The 18,042-nt window shown below is 47.1% G+C and overlaps 1 protein-coding gene across 2 annotated transcripts in view; it reads right to left on the bottom strand.

The window, feature by feature from the left end:
- Tlcd4 (TLC domain containing 4) overlaps positions 1-17,732 on the bottom strand; it is a 48,250-nt gene extending 30,518 nt beyond the window's left edge. The window contains exon 1 of one of the 2 annotated variants that reach the window (XM_048352008.1): positions 17,501-17,732. The gene's annotated coding sequence lies outside the window, so the exon portion shown is untranslated. Of the gene's footprint in view, positions 1-17,080; positions 17,237-17,500 lie in introns of those variants that run through there. The other variant, XM_048352009.1, reaches the window with a different exon arrangement.
- Between the last annotated feature and the right edge of the window lie 310 nt (positions 17,733-18,042).

Raw genomic sequence — 18,042 nt, 5'->3', positions numbered from 1 at the left:
GAAATATCAGTTTTGGGGGGAAATTTTCTTAGAAAGTACTTGAGTAGCTGGGTACTAGTGACTCATACCTGTAATCCTAGCTGCTCAGGAGGCTGACATCTGAGGATTGTGGTTCAAAGCCAGCCAGGGAGGAAAACTTCATGAGACTCGAATTAACCATCAGAAAACCAAAAGTGGTGCTGTGGCTCAAAGTGGTAGAGCTCTAGCCTTGAGCAATAGAGCTCAGGGACAGCATCCTTAGTTCAAGTCCCATGGCCAACAGAAAAAAAAATTGAGTGGCATCTTTGAACATTAAAGGAACACTTAATGTGGTGAAATGAGAGGAGAAACTTGGCACTAGTCAAAATAGTAGAACTGGGCAAAAACTGTAATAAGGGAGTTACTTTCTCACAGTGTAGAAGTAGCTAAGTATTATTCATCATAGATGTGGGGAAGGACCGCTAGGAGGACAATCAGGAAGAATGAGCCATAGGTTGACCTTCAAAGCATCTAGGATTGAGCTGAATTTTGGTATCTAAGAAGATTTTAACCAGCTCTCTGTGGCTTACATTCATCAACAGTTAACCTTTCACCTGGAAGGAAATGTTACACACATGTAACATGGTGGGAAGTACAGAGGCACCAAGTTTTGAGCTGGAATCAAGACTCAAGTGTGACCTCAAACAAACTTACTTGCTGGATGGAAGCTCAGTTTCCTCTTCCTACACTGAAGATAATGTTAAGTACCAGCCTGACTGCTGTTGTGGAAGAATAAATGCTATAATGCTCAGAGGACACGAGGACAGGACTGAGTTAATGGGTCATACTCATCCTTTCTTCTTCCATCACTATGTCTCCAGCAGCATGGAGGACAAGATATCTCTAGGGCTATTATGACTGCAGCCCAGAGAGCCAGATCATCCCATAACTCCCCATCCCTGTTTTTACCTACAGAAAGCTGTCCTCCACCACCTGAGTGTTTTTTCCATGACCCAGAGTCCTTTCCAGCCATCTGTCCAGCCTATCATGCACTTCCCAACCCCTTCCACCAAGCTCCCTAGAACCACTTTCCCAGCTCTGTGCTGGTGGCTCATGTCTATAATCCTTACTACTCAAGAGGCTGAGATCTAAGGATCATGGTTCGAAGCCAGTCCAGGTAAGAAAGTCTGTGACACTCTGATCTCCAGTTACCAAAAAGAAAAGCAACACCATCTTAACCCTTTCAGGGGGAGGCCACTTAGCCTCACACCTCAGTCAGGAAACAGTCTAATAACCTTCACCTCAGGGTCTGTTGCCCCTTCAAGCCTTGCAGACCCATATCTCTGTTGGTCTGCCACCTGTCCCTCCTCTTAATTTGTCTCTTATTCTAACTTCCCAATCAATCAAAAAGGTTGATCCCATCTCACTAATGTCCTGAAGCCCTTAGTATCATCTCAAGTAACTTTCTGTCATTTTCATGGAATAGCACCCCTTCCCTGCCCTCCCAACCACCCAGACCTTCACGGTGCCTTACCCATTACTTCTCTGCTTCCAAAATAACATCTCAGGTATTCCCTGGTTGGATAGCACTTCTTTCCTTTCAAGCTTGTTCAATGTCATAATAGTATCAAGCCCACTGACCTCTCAGCTTTCCCCCCGATGCATTAGCCTTTCCACTTTTTAAAGAGAAACTTCTCTCTTTAATCAGCTTAGATTCTAGAGTCAAAATATCCCTAAGGCTCTTACTAACCTCATCTGTTGCCAAGAGCTGGCAAAACCCAAAGGGTGGATGTGTCCAACTATTTACTCAGCAATGAGCCCTGAACAATCAGAGCACTATTCAGGAGAGTCATACACAGGAAGAGATTGAAGTTGGTGATCATGAAATTATACAGGGATCAAACAGCTCTCTCTACTCCCTGTGCTAAAACCACACCACTTTAACCAACCAATCCTCTCAAATTTCACAGTAAAAATTTCCAGACCTTCCCAATTCTTTTCAAGCTTCCAATCATCCACCCACATTCCACAAAAAAAAAAAATCAAAACACATGAAAATGTTCTGTGTCTCACCACCAGCTACACAAACCACCAGCACTAGAACAGCCTTTTGCACTTGGGTTCCATCCTTCCTGGCTATTTGGGGAGCCTTTTCTCACAAGCATCCTTTATTTCCTCCTCAACAGTCTCTGTTAGTTTATAAACAAGCTCAAAAAGTCAATAGATCCACAGCCTCTTCTTCAAATACTTATCTCATTTGCAGTATTGCTTTCTCCCTCTTCTCACTTTTTTTTTTTTTGGTCAGTCATGAAGTTTGAACTCAGAGCCTGGGCCCTGTCCCTGAGCTCTTTTGCTCAAGGCTAGCATTCTACCACTTTGAGTCACAGTGCCACTTCCAGTTGTCTGACGGTTAATTCGAGTCTCATGAACTTTTCCTCCCTGGCTGGTTTTGAACCGTGACCCTCAAATTTCAGCATCCTAAGTAGTTAGGACAGGTGTGAGCCACTAGCACCTGGCTTCTTCTTCTCGCTTGTGTATGTGTTCTCTTATTCTCTCTATTCTTTTACAAAGCTGTAGAAAGTTTTCATTCATATTCTGTCATCATTTCTCATTTTCAATTCATCTCCATCCCTCCCCTGAACTAACCATTGCCAAGGTCAACAATGGCTCCTCCTACTGGACAACTCTGCTATTGTCTGCCCTCCTGGCCACTTCCTCCTTAAGCACGTTCTCATTGGGCTTCTCTAACATCATACTTCCTTGACCCCACCACTAGAGAGAGAATTCCCTAAGGCCACAGACCACCTGCTCCCTTCTTGCCTCCTATGCAATTTCAGTCATCTCTGGTGCTTTGATTGTCAATTATAAACAGAAAAACAAATCAAGTTTAAATATCTGCTCCAAGCTCTCTATTGAGCTCTGGACACATTTAGCTAACTGCCACTTGTCATTATGATAGTGTCTCAAAAGCATCTCAAACAAAGCTCATAACCAGGCATGACTGGTTCTTCCTCTCAGGAAATGATGTCACCATACATCCACATACAGCCACATCTGACAGCCGGAAACCAGGAATCCTCCTTGAGAACTTGCTCTCTATACCTTGCTAACTTCATCCTTGCCTCCAATCTACCATGAAGTCCTGCAGATTTCAGTTCTCAAATTGCTTTCAAGATGATCCATGTATATCTCACACTATTCTATCAGTTTCCTGGAATGGCTCCAAACTGGTTTCCTTAGTGTGAAGAACAGACTGAAAGGCTCCAAGAGAATCTTAGGAGGGGTATCCCCATCATATCACCTCCTTACCTATTGACGTTCCTGTGCCTTCTCCAGCCTCAACTGGTACCTGCCTCTCTTGCTGCATTCAAGCCATGTGGCCTTCTCTCTGTGTCTTGGGGACCTGCTGTTCCCTCTCTGCAGGAGGCCTTGCAGTTCCTATTCCCACTCCCTCCTGTCCTCAGGGAGGCCTTTCTCTGCACTCTGCCAACAGGTCACTTCCCCCATTATCACCTCTAATAGTACAAGCCCCTTCCATTCAGCTGCATCTCAGACAAATGCCTCCTCTGAGGAGAATGTGTGTTCAGAAACGATGCAAAGTCTGGCCATGTTTCTCCTCACCTCTGTGTCTCATACTTAACATAGCACCTGCAAAATAAAAATTAAAGACATTCCTGCTGCACTGGAGGCTCACACCTGTAATCCTAACTAATCACAAGGCTGAGATCTGAGGACTGTGGTTTGAAGTCAGCCCAGGCAGGAAAAGTCTATGAGACGCCTATCTCCAATTAACCTCCAGAGTTGGAAGTGGAGCTGTGGCTTAAGTGGTAGCCTTGAGCATGAAAGCTCAGGGACAGTGTCCAGCCCTGAGTTCAAGCCATAGGACCAGCACACGCACACACGCGCGTACACACACACACACACACACACACACACGACATTCCTGTTTTGATATATACTTTCCATTCTGCTAGCACCTCATCAGTCACAGGGCCCTCACTGTTACAATGTAAATGGAGTACTGAAAATATAATTTCTAAATTCTCAGCTCTAGTATTTAAAGCAAAAAGGTTCTCACCTCCAAATATGTCCACAGAAAATATGTCCATTATAAATTAATAAATATTGAATGCAATATTTATCTATAGCAAACTCCCTACAATATGTTAGATGTATTCAAAAGTTTCACAGGCATACATAATAATCTGTACTTGGTCATTCTTCCCAACTGCAGGAATACTTACTTATTAAGTTATTTATCTCTGTCACTGGCCCTAACATTCTATTCTATGAGCAGTCTATCTGCACTGGCAAGTCCTTTGTCAGTAGACTGCAGAAAATGAGCTATTTATCAAGCCAAAAAGCAAAGCAAGTGCAGCTTTTTTGTTGAGGTCTTGCTGTAACTTTTTGCCTACAGTAGCCTCAAACCACTATCCTCCCAAGATCTGCCTCCTGGGTGCTCAGGGTTCGGGGGAAGGCCACTCTGACAGTGGTTTTTTTTTAATCACTATCCCTTTGTGCCTGCGCACCCTGGGGTAGGCCAGAAGGCTTCCCACCCATGAGGCAGCACTCTACCATTGAGCTATACTCCCAGCCCAGGGGACTTTATTTTTTTCTTTCTTTTTTTTTTTTTAAAGGTCCAAGACCCGACTTGAACTTGGTACCTGATGTTCTCGCTCACTGGCTAGCACTCTACCAACTGAGCCACTCTTCCAACCCCATGGACATGCTTTTTAAACATAAGCAAATAGAGAACAATGAGGACAACCAAGGAAAACTATTGGCCCTTATGCTTAGAACCAAATTATACTCTTTCTAAGGTACCTAATGCCACTTAAAAAGAAATGCTCCGGGCTGGGAATATGGCCTAGTGGCAAGAGTGCTTGCCTCCTACACATGAAGCTCTCGGTTCGATTCCCCAGCACCACATATATGGAAAACGGCCAGAAGGGGCGCTGTGGCTCAGGTGGCAGAGTGCTAGCCTTGAGCGGGAAGAAGCCAGGGAAGGTGCTCAGGCCCTGAGTCCAAGGCCCAGGACTGGCAAAAAAAAAAAAAAAAAGAAAGAAATGCTCCATGGTTCATTCATCTCTGTCAAAATACTACATTTTTTTGTCACTCCTGGGGCTTGAACTCCGGACCTGGGTGCTGTCCCTGAGCTCTTCAGCTCAAGGCTAGCACTCTACCACATAAGCCACAGTGCTACTTCCAGTTTTCTGGTGGTTAATTGGAGATAAGAATCTCACCGCTTTTCCTGCCCAGGCTGGCTTTGAACCATGATTCTCAGACCTCAGCCTCCTGAGTAGCTAGGATTACAGGAATGAGCCACCAGCACCTGGAAGTACTAAACTTTTAATAAGAGGATGCTTTACATTTTTATTTTCTATTTGTTCATTCCTCAACATTCTGTCCTCTGACATCATGCAATGATTCAAGTGAAGGAGACAGATGCTGTTAATTGACCCAGCATTAAAACAAATGTTGTAGATTATAGGTTTTGATATAACAAAAAAAAAAAAAACATTTTAGGTAAAATGGTCATACTTTACTAAGTTTTTATTTTCCCCACAACTATGTGCAAACAAAGGATGTTAGAGCAGAGAGTGAGAAAAGGAACCCTTGTTACCTAATCAGACAGAGCTCCATGGGCCACCAAAGATCATATCCAGACTCAAAAACTGCAGGGTGACTCCACCCTGCTACCACGAGATCAGAGAACTGTTTCCTACCTCTGCTATGAATCTTGTGTGTGTGCGCGTGCACGTGTGCATGTACATACATACACACATACACACACACACACACACACACACACACACACACACACATACACGTATGGACCCGTACTGAGGCTTGAACTCAAGGCCTAGATACTGTCCCTTAGCTTTTTTGCCCAAGATTGAGGTTCTGCCACTTGAGACAAAGTTCTACTTCCAGCCTTTTGGTGGCTAGAGAAGAGTCTCATGGTCTCACAGACTTCCCTACCCAGGCTGGCTTTGAATTGTGATCCTCATATCTCGGCCTCCTGAGTAGGCAGGATTATAGGAGTGAGCCATTTGGGATCTGAACAAAAATTCCACTGGTATCTCCTTAGCTTCTACTTAAACATCACATGTTCTAGCTTTTATCTTAAAAATAAATGGACTATAGTAATAATTCATGACCACCTTTAATCATCTGTCACATTTAAAATGTTTCCTGCACTCTAGCACTTACCCTTCCTACTTGGGCCTCCTTTGCCTAATAATGCCTAATGAGCAGTGTAGTTGCAGGCATACTGTGTGATAAGGCAAAGCATACCCTTTCCTCCTTCCCAGCTCTCTTCACTGCTTCTCTCTTCCCAGCTACTGAGGAATTCCACCTTAGAAAATTCAGTTCTTTTTCTAGAGCCAGCCCAAAGGCTCGGGGTACAGAATGGCACATGTGACTTCCCAGATAAATGCTACTTCTTGCCGTCACAGCCACTTAAAACCCTTATAAAGAAAGCTTTCTTTTTGTAAACCTCTAAGTTCCAATTACAGCCACTGCATTTTGAATAAACCAGAACATCTTAAGCCCAGAGACTTCAGTAATTGGAAGGACACATTAGTACAGTAGCTGGCTCGTATACAAAGGGCTTTGATGCTGATACAATCTGAGTTTCCTCTGTCAGAAAATCACCATTGCTACTGTGACACTAAGCAGGTCTTAGATGGGATCTTATGCTGTAAGGACTCTGATGCTAAAGGAGGGAGCAGGTGGCCCTGGCTGCATCACCTGCAGACTCAGGAAGAGGACAAGGGCTGTGCAGATTGTCCTCTTTTCTACTCCACTTCTTGTGTACCTTGTTCTGTACCCGTGTGTTTCCTTCCCTTTCTGGAGAATCACAGAAGGAGCCTCTTGGCTTGAACCATCCTTGGCTTCCTGCCAACACTGTGAAATCAAGGAAAAGGTGGACAAAAAGCATGGTTTTCCCCAAATCTATTCTATTTTGCTCTCTCTCTCTCTCTGTCTCTCTGTCTCTCTCTCTCTCTCTCTCTCTGTCTCTCTCTCTCTCTCTCTCTCTCTCTCTCTCTCTCTCTCTTGCCAGTCCTGGAGACTGAACTCAGGGCCTGAGCATTGTCCCTGACTTCCTTTTTTTGCCAGTCCTGGGGCTTGAACTCAGGGCCTGAGCACTATCCCTGGCTTCTTTTTGCTCATGGCTAGCACTCTACCACTTGAGCCACAGCGCCACTTCTGCTGAGGAATCAAACCCAGGGCTTCATGCATACAAGGAGAGTACATTACCACTAGGGCATATTCCCAGCCCCCTGGATTCCTTTTGCTCAAGACTAGCACTCTACCACTTAAGCCACAGTACCACTTCAGGCTTTTTCTGTTTATGTTGTGCTGAGGAACTGAACCCAGAGTTTTGTGCATGCTAGGCAAGCATACCATTAAGCTACATTCCCAGCCCCTTTCTTTTTTTTAAGGGAGTATTGGGACACCTGTCAAAGTACCCAGGAAGCCTACAGAGACAAGAAGGTTCTTTGCACACACGTCAGGGCTTGGGTGCTGTTCCAGAGATGTTCTGCTCAAGGTCAACACTCTAGCACTTGAGTCACAACCCCATTTCCAGCTTTTTGTTGGTTGAGGGGAAAGAACTCTGGGGGCTTTCCTGCCTGGGCTGGTTTTGAACTGCAATCCTGAGTAGCAAAGACTACAGGCATGAGCTACCAGCTGCCAGCTCACTTGAATTCTTAAAATGAACTCTGCATAGATAAAGAACTAGAAACAAATCCTAGGCCCAACACTTTCAGTGGCCTTGGCTAAAAGGCAGATGGCCTCTCTGACCTGCCAGTTCTACACAATGAGAATAACAAACAATGCTGCATTGCCGGATGGCTCTCCAGCTTAAATGATAACGCCTTGCTGGCACATGGTTGGTACGGGTAGCCATTTGTGGTAAATCATTTAATGGCCATCAGTCTTTTCTGCCAGGGGACACTACCACTCCAAACCAGAGATGGAATCTACATCTCCTCCTTCATGCATCTGGCCTGGCCTCCTGCAGACACACAGAACACGGGAAGGGAAACCCTGAACATTCTGGAGGCTGTGCAGGCCTCACAAGACCTCACAGTATCTCAGTGTCTGCCTTGGAGGCCCCTGGTTAATTGGGAACAAAAGTTCTGGGGCCTCTGCTCTACTGCAGCCAATTAAAGAAAGCTTCCTAAACTATTGGAGGGCCAGAGACCATGAGGAAACTGAGGCTGCCCATCTGGAAGATCACACCCGGTATTCCCAGATCTCTAGTCGAGCTGACCCTGCAAATGACTGTCTCCATTCACCGAAGAAGTCACCAGCAGAGAACTGTTCAGCACATCCCCAGAATGGCAAGAAAAAACAGAGCACTGTTTTTAAGCCACTTGTACTTCGGGATGGTTTGTATTGGGCAGTAGATGGAAACAACTCCCAGTAACAATGCTTGAGCACAAGCCCTTTCCAGTGGAGAAGTGCCTCTCTAGTATCAACAAATCAGAGGAAAACACGAGACTCTGCACAAATCACAAGTGACCATCCCTTCCTTTTCTTCTTCTGCTTAAGAGCCTCACAGATTTCCTACTCCAGTGGCCTGAAGAGAATTTGGTGGCTCAAATGAGAAGCTAGCCAAAGGTTTCCTAAAATTAAAACAGAAGCCAAGCACTGGTAGCTCACGCCTGTAATGCTAGCTACTCAGGAGGCTGAGACCTGAGGATCACAGTTCAAAGCCAATTTGGGCAGGAAAGTCTGTGAAACTCTATCTCCAATCAACCACCAAAAAGCTAGAAGTAGACCTGTAGAAGTGGACCTGAAGTGGTATAGTGCTTGCCTTGAGCAAAAAGCTAAGGGACAGTGCCCAGGCCCGGAGTTCAAGCCTCAGGACTGGAGGGAAAAAAAAACAAAACCTTAGAATGACATGTTTCTTTGAACTACTTTGCCATGCTTAAGTTCAAGCATGGCAGTCCCAGAAGGATGGCAATTTGAGGCCAGCCTGGTCATGGTGATTTATACCTACAATATCAACCACTTAGAAAGTAGAGGTAGGCTGATCACAGTTAGCAGCCAGCCTGGACTAAATTAGTAAGATCCTATATGAGACACTAACACTAAAAGCAAAAAATGGCTGGGGTTGAGGTTCAACCGGTAGAACGTTTGCCTAGCAAGTACAACACCCCTAGTTCCAACTCCAGTACTAAAAGAAAAAAACATAAAGTACAGTAAGTCACATAAGAGGGCCTAAGCTTGGTCCATGTCCTTGGTAATGATCAACTACTCTAACACAAGAATTTGGTGATTTTGGTTACAGAAGCTGAGATCTAAGTAGCTGGAGAGAAGAGGGGTGTTTCCTGAATTTATAAATAAGGGCCAAGCTTCCTCAATGTTCAGGTCTATAAGCTCTAAAGATCTATCGATCACACCCATTTTCAAGCTAGAAGATGGAAGGACTGGTGATTCTAATCCTTCTGCCTTGTGGAGTTGACCAATGTAAACAATTACTATCCTGGCACAGATCAGATGCACCATTCTGGGTTTTTGGAAAATATTTTGCTCGGCCATTGTAATTAATTCTAGTTCAGACTACATAGACCATCCTTGTTCCAAGTCAAGTAAGTATTCTTGGGCAAATGGATTTTACGCATAGAAATGCCATGCAAGTTGTATACTCTATACTGCCTTGGAGCTCACTGTTGTTTACATTGGGAAGTGTACCTTCAGAGCCTCTTAAAGCTATTTCTGGATTAGATGCCTGACCTTCCACCTCTCCCTCCTGACCTTTCACTGGGTAATGCCAGGGTGTGCCACCCCTGGCAAGCACTGAGGAACCTGATCTGAAGAGGCATCATAAAGCCAAGTCTTGGGCTGTACTGAACAGCACTGGGAATGGTGTTGAGGGTTGCTGACCATTGCAAATTGAGTGCTTTCTTAAAAACCTGGAGAACTATTTCTCACCTCTTGGGGAATGGGTGGGGTTTTGCCATTTCACTTTCTTTCTGGATATCCTGAAGCTGTAAGACTTCAAAAAGGCTGAGATCTGAGGATCCAGGTTTGAAGCTGGGGCAGAAAAGTCTGTGAGAATCTTATTTCTGATTAACCACCAAAAAGCCAGAAGTTGAGCTATGGCTCAAGTGGTAGAGTGCTAGCTTGAGCAAAAAAAAGCTAAAGGACAGTATCCAGCCTCCAGGCCCTGACTATAAGCCTCATCACAGGGACAAAGAAAGAAAAAAACACTCCTCCACCTAAGTTCCCCAGATCTACTAAATTCACTTAATCTTATCATGTCTGTATCCCTGTAAGCCACCCAAATCCCCAAATGCTTTTTGAAACGAGGGTGGGATCCAGGTCACACTAAAGATATATTTAAGGTATATGCCTAAGGCCAACTATAGGATGAGTTCTAAACAAGGGCTGCACCTGGACCCACTTTGAAATTCCCACTGTATCCATTGCTGTGCCTCACTACTGAGTGAGCAATGGAGAACTAAATAACTGACCAAGGCAATTTAGATAGCACTTGAATTATAAAACAAGCAATATTCTAATGAACTGATCTTTTACCCTCCACACAACTCATACAACATCGAGAAGAGTTGTGTATAAGGGTCTTTGGGCAGTTCTGGGGTTCAAACACAGGCACTCTATTATCTGTACCATTTCAGCCACCACCCCCCCCACACACACACACACATTTTTTGGCTTTATTTCTTTTTCAGATAGGGTCTTACATTTTTGCTCAGGGCTGGCTTCAGAATGAAATTCTACCTATGTATCCCACATAGCTGGGATTGACAGGCATAGACCACCAAACCTGACTAGTTTGTTGAGATGGGGCAAGGATTGGCCTCATTAGCTTTTCACCCAGGCTGGCCTTGAACTGCAATCCTCCCAATCTCTACCTCCCAAGTAGCTGATATCATAGGAATGGGCCACTACAACTGGGCCAAGGGCATTCATTGCAGCATCATTAGTAGCACCCTTAGCCATATCCGTGGAAATGTTTAAATATACATATAGTTATATAGCCAGCTATATAAACAAGGTGATATTCTGCAGAATAGTCAGTCTTCCATAAATAACTGTGAGCACAGAGAAAAGAGTCTAGAGGGCTATACCTCAAAACTTGCAACACATACTGTTTGCAGTTAAACTAGGGGAGGTAGGAGGTGAGAAAGTGGGAAGAAGTGAACTTTTACTGGTTTTTTTTTCTCCTGGTTACTGTTGTACTGTTGCTAGCTTCACTTTTGAAAAAACAAAAAACACCAGAAGAAAAAAACATTTGTGATCTCAGGATATAATGCATTCTCAAATCCCCAAAATACAATGTCTTACTGATTCACAAGAGGCTGGGAGTTGCTCAGTGTCCCAACTATGCCTTTCCTCTAGGCCACTTACTCCCTCACATTTATCTTGCTCTGAATTCTTCCATAATTTTACAAAGCATGTAAGAAAGCTATTTGGGAGCACTCAGACAAGTTTTAAAAAATATAAAAAGCCAAGGGCTCTTCCTCAATCAAAGTAAAACTGTGGGTTGTTGTTGTTGTTTCACAAGTCTTTAAAATAGCATGTGACAAATTATAAAACATTTAACTTAGTTTATACTTGTCCCAATATTTTTACATGCATTACAGCTGACATGCTAATCAAGACCAGTTTTTAAAAATCATGTAACATTCCAAAAGGGGGGTTTTGTTTCCAAATTTTTCATCTAATAAAAATTCCTTCTTCCTTCCATCCCACTAATTATTATCAAGTAGGAAGCGTTTCATTATTTTCATTCTTTTTGTCTGTGTTCACACCAGTAATTTAACCCAGGTCCTCACAACAACTCTACCACTGAGCAATATTCCCTAGCACCCCAACTATGCTTTTATTTTATTTTATTTTCTTGCCAGTCCTGGGGCTTGGACTCCTGGCCTGAGCACTGTTCCTGGCTTCCTTTTTGCTCAAAGCTAGCACTCTACTTCTTGAGCCACAGCACTACCTCCGGCCTTTTCTATTTATGTGGTGCTGAGGAATCGAACCCAGGCTTCCTGCATGCAAGGCAAGTACTCTACTGCTAAGCCATATTCCCAACCATCAACTATACTTTTATATGTGGGAAGGCAGTACTAAGAATTGAACTCAGGGCCTTACACTTGCAAGCTAGGCAATGGTTCTACCACTTGGGCCATCCACTCCCCTCAGCCCTTTTGCTTTTTGTTTGTTTTTCAGAATAGGGTTCTATGCTTTTACCATGGCCAACCTCGGACCACGCCCCTCCTACTTCCATCTCCCAAGTAGCTGTCATTACAGGTCTGAACCACCATACCTGGCCCAAAATACACTTTTCAACAGAGTTTTTAAGTCTACTTGGACGAGACCATAAAATTAACTCAACCAAGGTAAGTTTCTCTACGTCCCAAATTTTAAAGTTTAATTAGAACCCAATAAAAATTCATCAGCATACAGTTGTTTCCAGGGTTCAGGGTCCAAAACTAGGCTACAAGGGAATAGGCTGGTGGGAACTATAAATCAAAGATGTCATTAGAGAAATCAGAGGTGAAGGAGTTAGATACAAGCCAGACAGCAGGAGAGAGAAGTCAGACACCCAGTAAATACCACCTAAGTTAAGAAAAATAAACAAGGAAGCAAGCTGCCTCAAAGAGCATCCAAGTAGATGGTAAAGTGGGTGACAAATGTCAAGCAGTAGCTAAGCAACACATCTGGGTGAACTCTGATACTTGTGTTCCTTTTCCCAGGCTTTGTTTCACTTGCTGTGGGTGTGTTAGGTGCTGGGAGTCAGATGTTCACTGTGATGACATAGGAGATCAAAAGCCTACACAGATTAGACTCTGGCCCTTGATTAACTCCAGGACTGGAATTACCCAGGTGCAGGCTGAGACAGAAGCTTGAGTCCGGTGGTCACTCATGAAACAAATTTCAAAGGAAGTCTTGATAACCTAACCCTTTTCTAAAATGCAGCAAGATTACGTTTTCAGATCTTGGGAGAAGCAAGCAGCCAACATCCAAGCAAATCTAATCGGCAAGTAGGGCTGAGAAACAACACATTCTATCCTCTTGGCTCAAACATTTCAAAGTTGGAAAGGGAGGTGGGTGCCTCCTACTCATCCACTCTGCATTTGAAGCCCCAAGTACTCCGTCCAGCCTACGAGTGATCATGACCTAAATCCTTCTTTGTTTTGGGCCAATTTGTCTTCTCATTTAGCCAGAGGAGAAAGCCTCATTGGCTTTATCTACAGAGATCTGTTTTCAAATCCAAATACACTCCTCCTCATCCTCCAAACCCAGTTTCTAGGCTTTGCATTGAAAGGAACTATGGGAAGGCCCTTCTAGCACCTGCCCCATCCAGCTGCCTTTTATCTATGTGAGTCCTATACCCGTCAGACAGATGAATTCCCACATTCCTTCTGTTCTCGCCAGCAGAGCAGAGAGCTGGGTTACCTTCTCCATCTCCACCCTCCTCAACCCCCGCCCCATCCTGGCCTGCCCCCACCACCCATGGGACAAATGCCTTCCAAATAGTGGACTGCAAACAATTCACAGGTCAGGGATTTCAAAGAACACAGAAGAGAAACAGAAATAGAAACTTGTTTCAGATACACAGATTACTTACTTCTCTGTTCTGTCTCTCAAAGTGAGAGAGAGAGAGAGAGAGAGAGAGAGAGAGAGAGAGAGAATGCATTCTGTACTATTGTAGCCAAAAGAAAAAAGGTTGGAAACAGTACTTTTGAGGAGGCTTTGCCATCAAGTCAGACTTCCCCCATAACACTGGATCCACTGTTGCAGACTTCTCTGGCTATCTTCTTGGTTGCTACTTTTAAAAAAATGCTAGCTTTTGATGTTCATTCATAAGCTTCTTGAAAATGCCAATATTCTGAGCATGGAAACACCTCTGCTCTTTCTGCCTAATCCGACCTTCTCAGGGCTCCCTTCTACCTACAATACATCCAAAAGCCTCACTAGGAACAGCAGGGCTCAGAGCAGCACTGGCTCCATTTCTTTGCATTCTACCTTTTGTCCTCAACCAGAACAAATACAGCCAAAGTCACTCTAGAAGTATCTTCAGCTTTCTTACATTAGCCTCCATCTCCCAATGTGATGCATTCTTTCCCAACACCTGGTGACAACAGCCATGCCTCCGGTTCAGTTCAAGCCTCTTCGCCATCTTCGCCATCCTAAAGGCAAACGGCTTATTTCATCTCCACAGTGCCCTCTTCTTCCAATCCCAGGGCTAATGGAAGGAGGAGAGCACAGGGAGGTGACTTGGTATGATCCTTTCCTCCCTCGAGGATAAAGGCACCAATGTCCAAACTAACTCCACCCACAGGCCTGCTGTGCCCTGACCAGGTGACCCCAATTCTCACCTAGACAAGTCATTCATTGTCTTTCATCAAAAGAAAAGACTTTTCTGTATCAGTGTAAACCTCTCAGCTTGCTTTTCTTGGCCAAAAAGAATATCCTGCTTCTTAGCTTTCCAAGAGATACGGAAGCCAAAATGATACTTTGATCTGTACAAGATGGGATGTCAATTTGGAAAGGAAGGTGGACAGAGACAATGAGGTCTGAAGGGTTTCTTTTTAACTGCTTGTTGTCCTCTAAGTAATATAAAGCCAAGCACACATCTGCAATCTTAGCTACTCAAGAGGCTGACACCTGGAGGATGTCAATTGGAAGCCAGCCGGGGGCCAAAAAGTCTCCAAAACTCCATCTCCAATTAACCAGCAAAATGCTAGGCTGGAGATGTGGCTCAAGCGGTAGAGCTCTAGTCATGAGCAGGAAAGAGAATCAAGAGAGTAAGGCCCTGAATTTAAGCCCCAGGCAGAAAAGCAGAAGAGAGAAGAAGAGAGAAGAGAGACGGAAGCCAGGAGAGGAGAGGAAAGGAGAGACCAGTGGCTCACATCTGTAATCTTATCTACTCAGGAGGCAGAGATCTGAGAATAAAGGAGATCTTTGAATTATGGTTTGAAGAAAGTGGGCAGGAAAATCTGTGGAACTCTTACCTCCAAATAACCACCAAAAGCCAGAGGTGAAGCTGTGGTTCAAGTGGTATAGTGCCAATCTTGAGCAGAAAAGGCTAAAGGACAGGGCCCAAGCCCTGAGTTCAAGCACCAGCAGGGGGGAAGAGGGGAGCCTGGTTTGAGACAACACAGACCCCAGGGACCACCTTCAGAGCACCACAGGAAGATGAATGGTCTGTTACACCAAATGCTGAGCAAGAAGAAACTCTGAAAGCCTGAGAGGCAGAGTCTACCAAATAAACCTCAGGCCCAGAACTTGCTTCAAAAAAAATGTACCACTCCCTTTTTACAAGCCAACCCCTTCCCATTTCCCAGGGGAGGAGAGGATCCTGGGAGGGAGGTCTCCAAGCCTACTTCCCTGCCCCCAAGGCTTCCTTTACCAATCAAAAGAACTTCCCCAAGGAATATAGCAGAAAAGTATGGAACAGATAGGCCAGCTCTAGAATCGGTACCCTGGGGTCTATTAATGAGATCCTGGTGAAGACCTGGCTTCTCTAGGTTCAGCATGGGCTCCCAATCACCTTCAATGGAGTACAAGGTGTTAGCAGCAAGGAGCTGTCATTCTTTGCATCAGGGTAAAGAACTTGTGGAGTGGAGAGAGAAGAAATGGAGGGCTAATAGTAGTGACTAAGCAGCTGGGTCTAAGGCATCTGGCCTAGACAGATAAAACTCATCCAAGACCACACAGTAAAGATTCAAAGTCTGAGGGTGGCAATGTGGTTACAGCTGTTGCAGGGGAAAGAAAAACAGAAGTTTGCCTCAAAAATAATTCTCTGGGTACTCACATGGCACAGGAAAAGGCTGGCAAATCAGCTCCATCCCACCATCCCCAAGCCATTCTTTCAAGTTTTATAATGGAAGGCGAACACATTTCTGATTTCCTTTCACCCATACCACAGAAGGAAATTAGACTGAAGGGGAGACAGTCTAACTCATATACAGCACTTAAAGGGGAACTGGGATTCTTCAGAAGGTGAGCACTGTACACCAGGAGTTCACACCATAGTAACAACTAAAACCACCCCCTCTCGCCCCCCCACCCAAGGTCCATCTTTTCTCAGTTTCCATCTCTGTAATGTTTTTGTCTGTTTCACACATCAATCCCATCATCCAGACAAACTCTTCCCTCCACACCTCAAAGCCAGTATCCGAATTAGACATCACTGAAGCCAGTAAAACTTAAAATTTCATAGAAAGACCAGCACAAAGAAAACACAGGTGGCCCACAGCGGGCCCTCACAGGATCCCGGACAGCTCCAAAAAGGCCTTCCCGGAGGTTTTCCTACCTTGGGAAGAAGGGAGGGAAATGCGGACATTGCAAACCCCATTTCATGGCTGGGCAAACTGAGGCACTTCGTTTAACCAATGTACGGGGGAGGGGTGTTACCATAGTAGAGCTCGAATTTTAAGTTAAAAATTAAAAAAAATAAAAATAAAATAAAAAAACAGTTTCTCCCTCTGACTCAGTGGCTAGAGTGGAACCCCCTGGAGAGCCGCCAAGGTAAATAAAAGCCACTTGTTTTAGGCAGAGGCGGGGGTGGGGGGTGTTGCCCACTTGGCATGGCAAGTCTCCCAGTGCGGGGTCCCCCGGAGAGTGAGCGTTCTCCGGATGCCCACGGGCTGGGCTGCACATACCCTCCCTGGGAAGCGAACCGGCGACTCCCAGGTCCCCGGAGGCACCGCCGGGCCGGGAGCGGGGAGGCGCGGGGGGTCGCGGGAAGCGCCGGGGCCGCGGGCGGATACACCATCTGCTTCCGAGCGGCCGCAGGCAGGGAAGCCTGCGCCGCAACCTTGCCGGGCCCCCAGCCGGACCCCTGCCGCCCCCAGCCGGGACCTCCGCCGCACCCCTGCCAGACCCCCACCGCACCGCTGCCGGGTCCGCTGCCGGGTCCCCTGCCGCTCCCAACCGGGACCCCCGCCGCACCGCTGCCGGGGCCCCAACCGGGACCCCCCAGCCTGGACCCCCGCCGCCCACCTTCCCACCCCCCCCCCCGCCACAGCCGCGCTAGGCCGGTGTCAGGAGCCGCGGCGCCCCTTCCCGGCCCCCGGGGCGGCGCGGGGCAAAGACGAGCCCGCCCGCCGCCTCGATCCCTTCCGAACCGCGTCACCTGTGAGGGGTCCCGGGACGGCGCCGGGCTAGGGGGCGGCGGCGCGGGTCACAGGCGCCGGGTCATTGGGCCGGGCCCCGGGGTGGGCGCCGGCCAGAGACACCCGCGAGCTGCGGGCGGGAGCCGGGGAAGCCGCGGGCTCGGGGCCGCCGCCGGGAGGAGCACTGGCCGAAGCTCCGGCGCCGCCGCGCCCGCTCGGACTGCGGGCTCGGGTTACCGCAGAGCGGCTCCTTAAAGGGGCCGCGGCCGCTCGGCTCGCTCTCGCGCTCCGGCTCCGGCTCCGGATGGGGCTCCGGCTCGGGCTCGGCTCCGGCTCCGGCTTGGGTTCCGGCGGCTCCGGCTCCGGCTCCGGCTCCGGCTCCCGGTCGACGTGGGCGGGGCCGAGGCCGGCGGCGGGGCCCAACTCAGCTCCCCGTGTACCTGCGGAGGGCCGCGGCGGGGGCCCCCGGACGACCTCACCCCAACGGAGGTGGGGCCCGGCGTGCGGCTCTCGTCTGCCCTCAGGAGCGGGGAGAACCGGGCGAGCCCGTGCCCAGCACCCGGGTGAGCGACAACCGCGTCAGCCTGTGGACTGGCATTCTGCCTTAAATGCCCCGACACTATGCCACGGACTGCGAGGTCCGGATCGTGAAGGGGACGAACGGCAGCCCCGGCCCCGCCACGTGTGACGTGGCCGAAGGCGAGTCCCGCCCCACCCGGTCCTCCTGGGGCGGCAGGTGCATCCCTGACACGGCCCGCAGGGGCTGAGCCCGAGGCTGCCCTCCCGCCTCCCCCAGCCCCAGACCCGGCCGCTCCAGTGCGTGCCGAGGCCCTGGGTTCGATCCCAGCCACCCACCTACATTCTCAACGCTCCTGCTGTCGGGGTGTGGTAGAAAGGTTTGCTTCCTCGGTGATAGCCAAGAATCTCTAGCTTCCTAACACATGAAGTTTAGCGTTAAGGAGAGCTGACCAGTTACCTAGAG

Source organism: Perognathus longimembris, chromosome 7, assembly GCF_023159225.1.
Source record: "Perognathus longimembris pacificus isolate PPM17 chromosome 7, ASM2315922v1, whole genome shotgun sequence".
Classification (NCBI taxonomy): Eukaryota; Metazoa; Chordata; class Mammalia; order Rodentia; family Heteromyidae; genus Perognathus; species Perognathus longimembris.
This window is presented reverse-complemented; position numbering and strand designations above follow the sequence as displayed.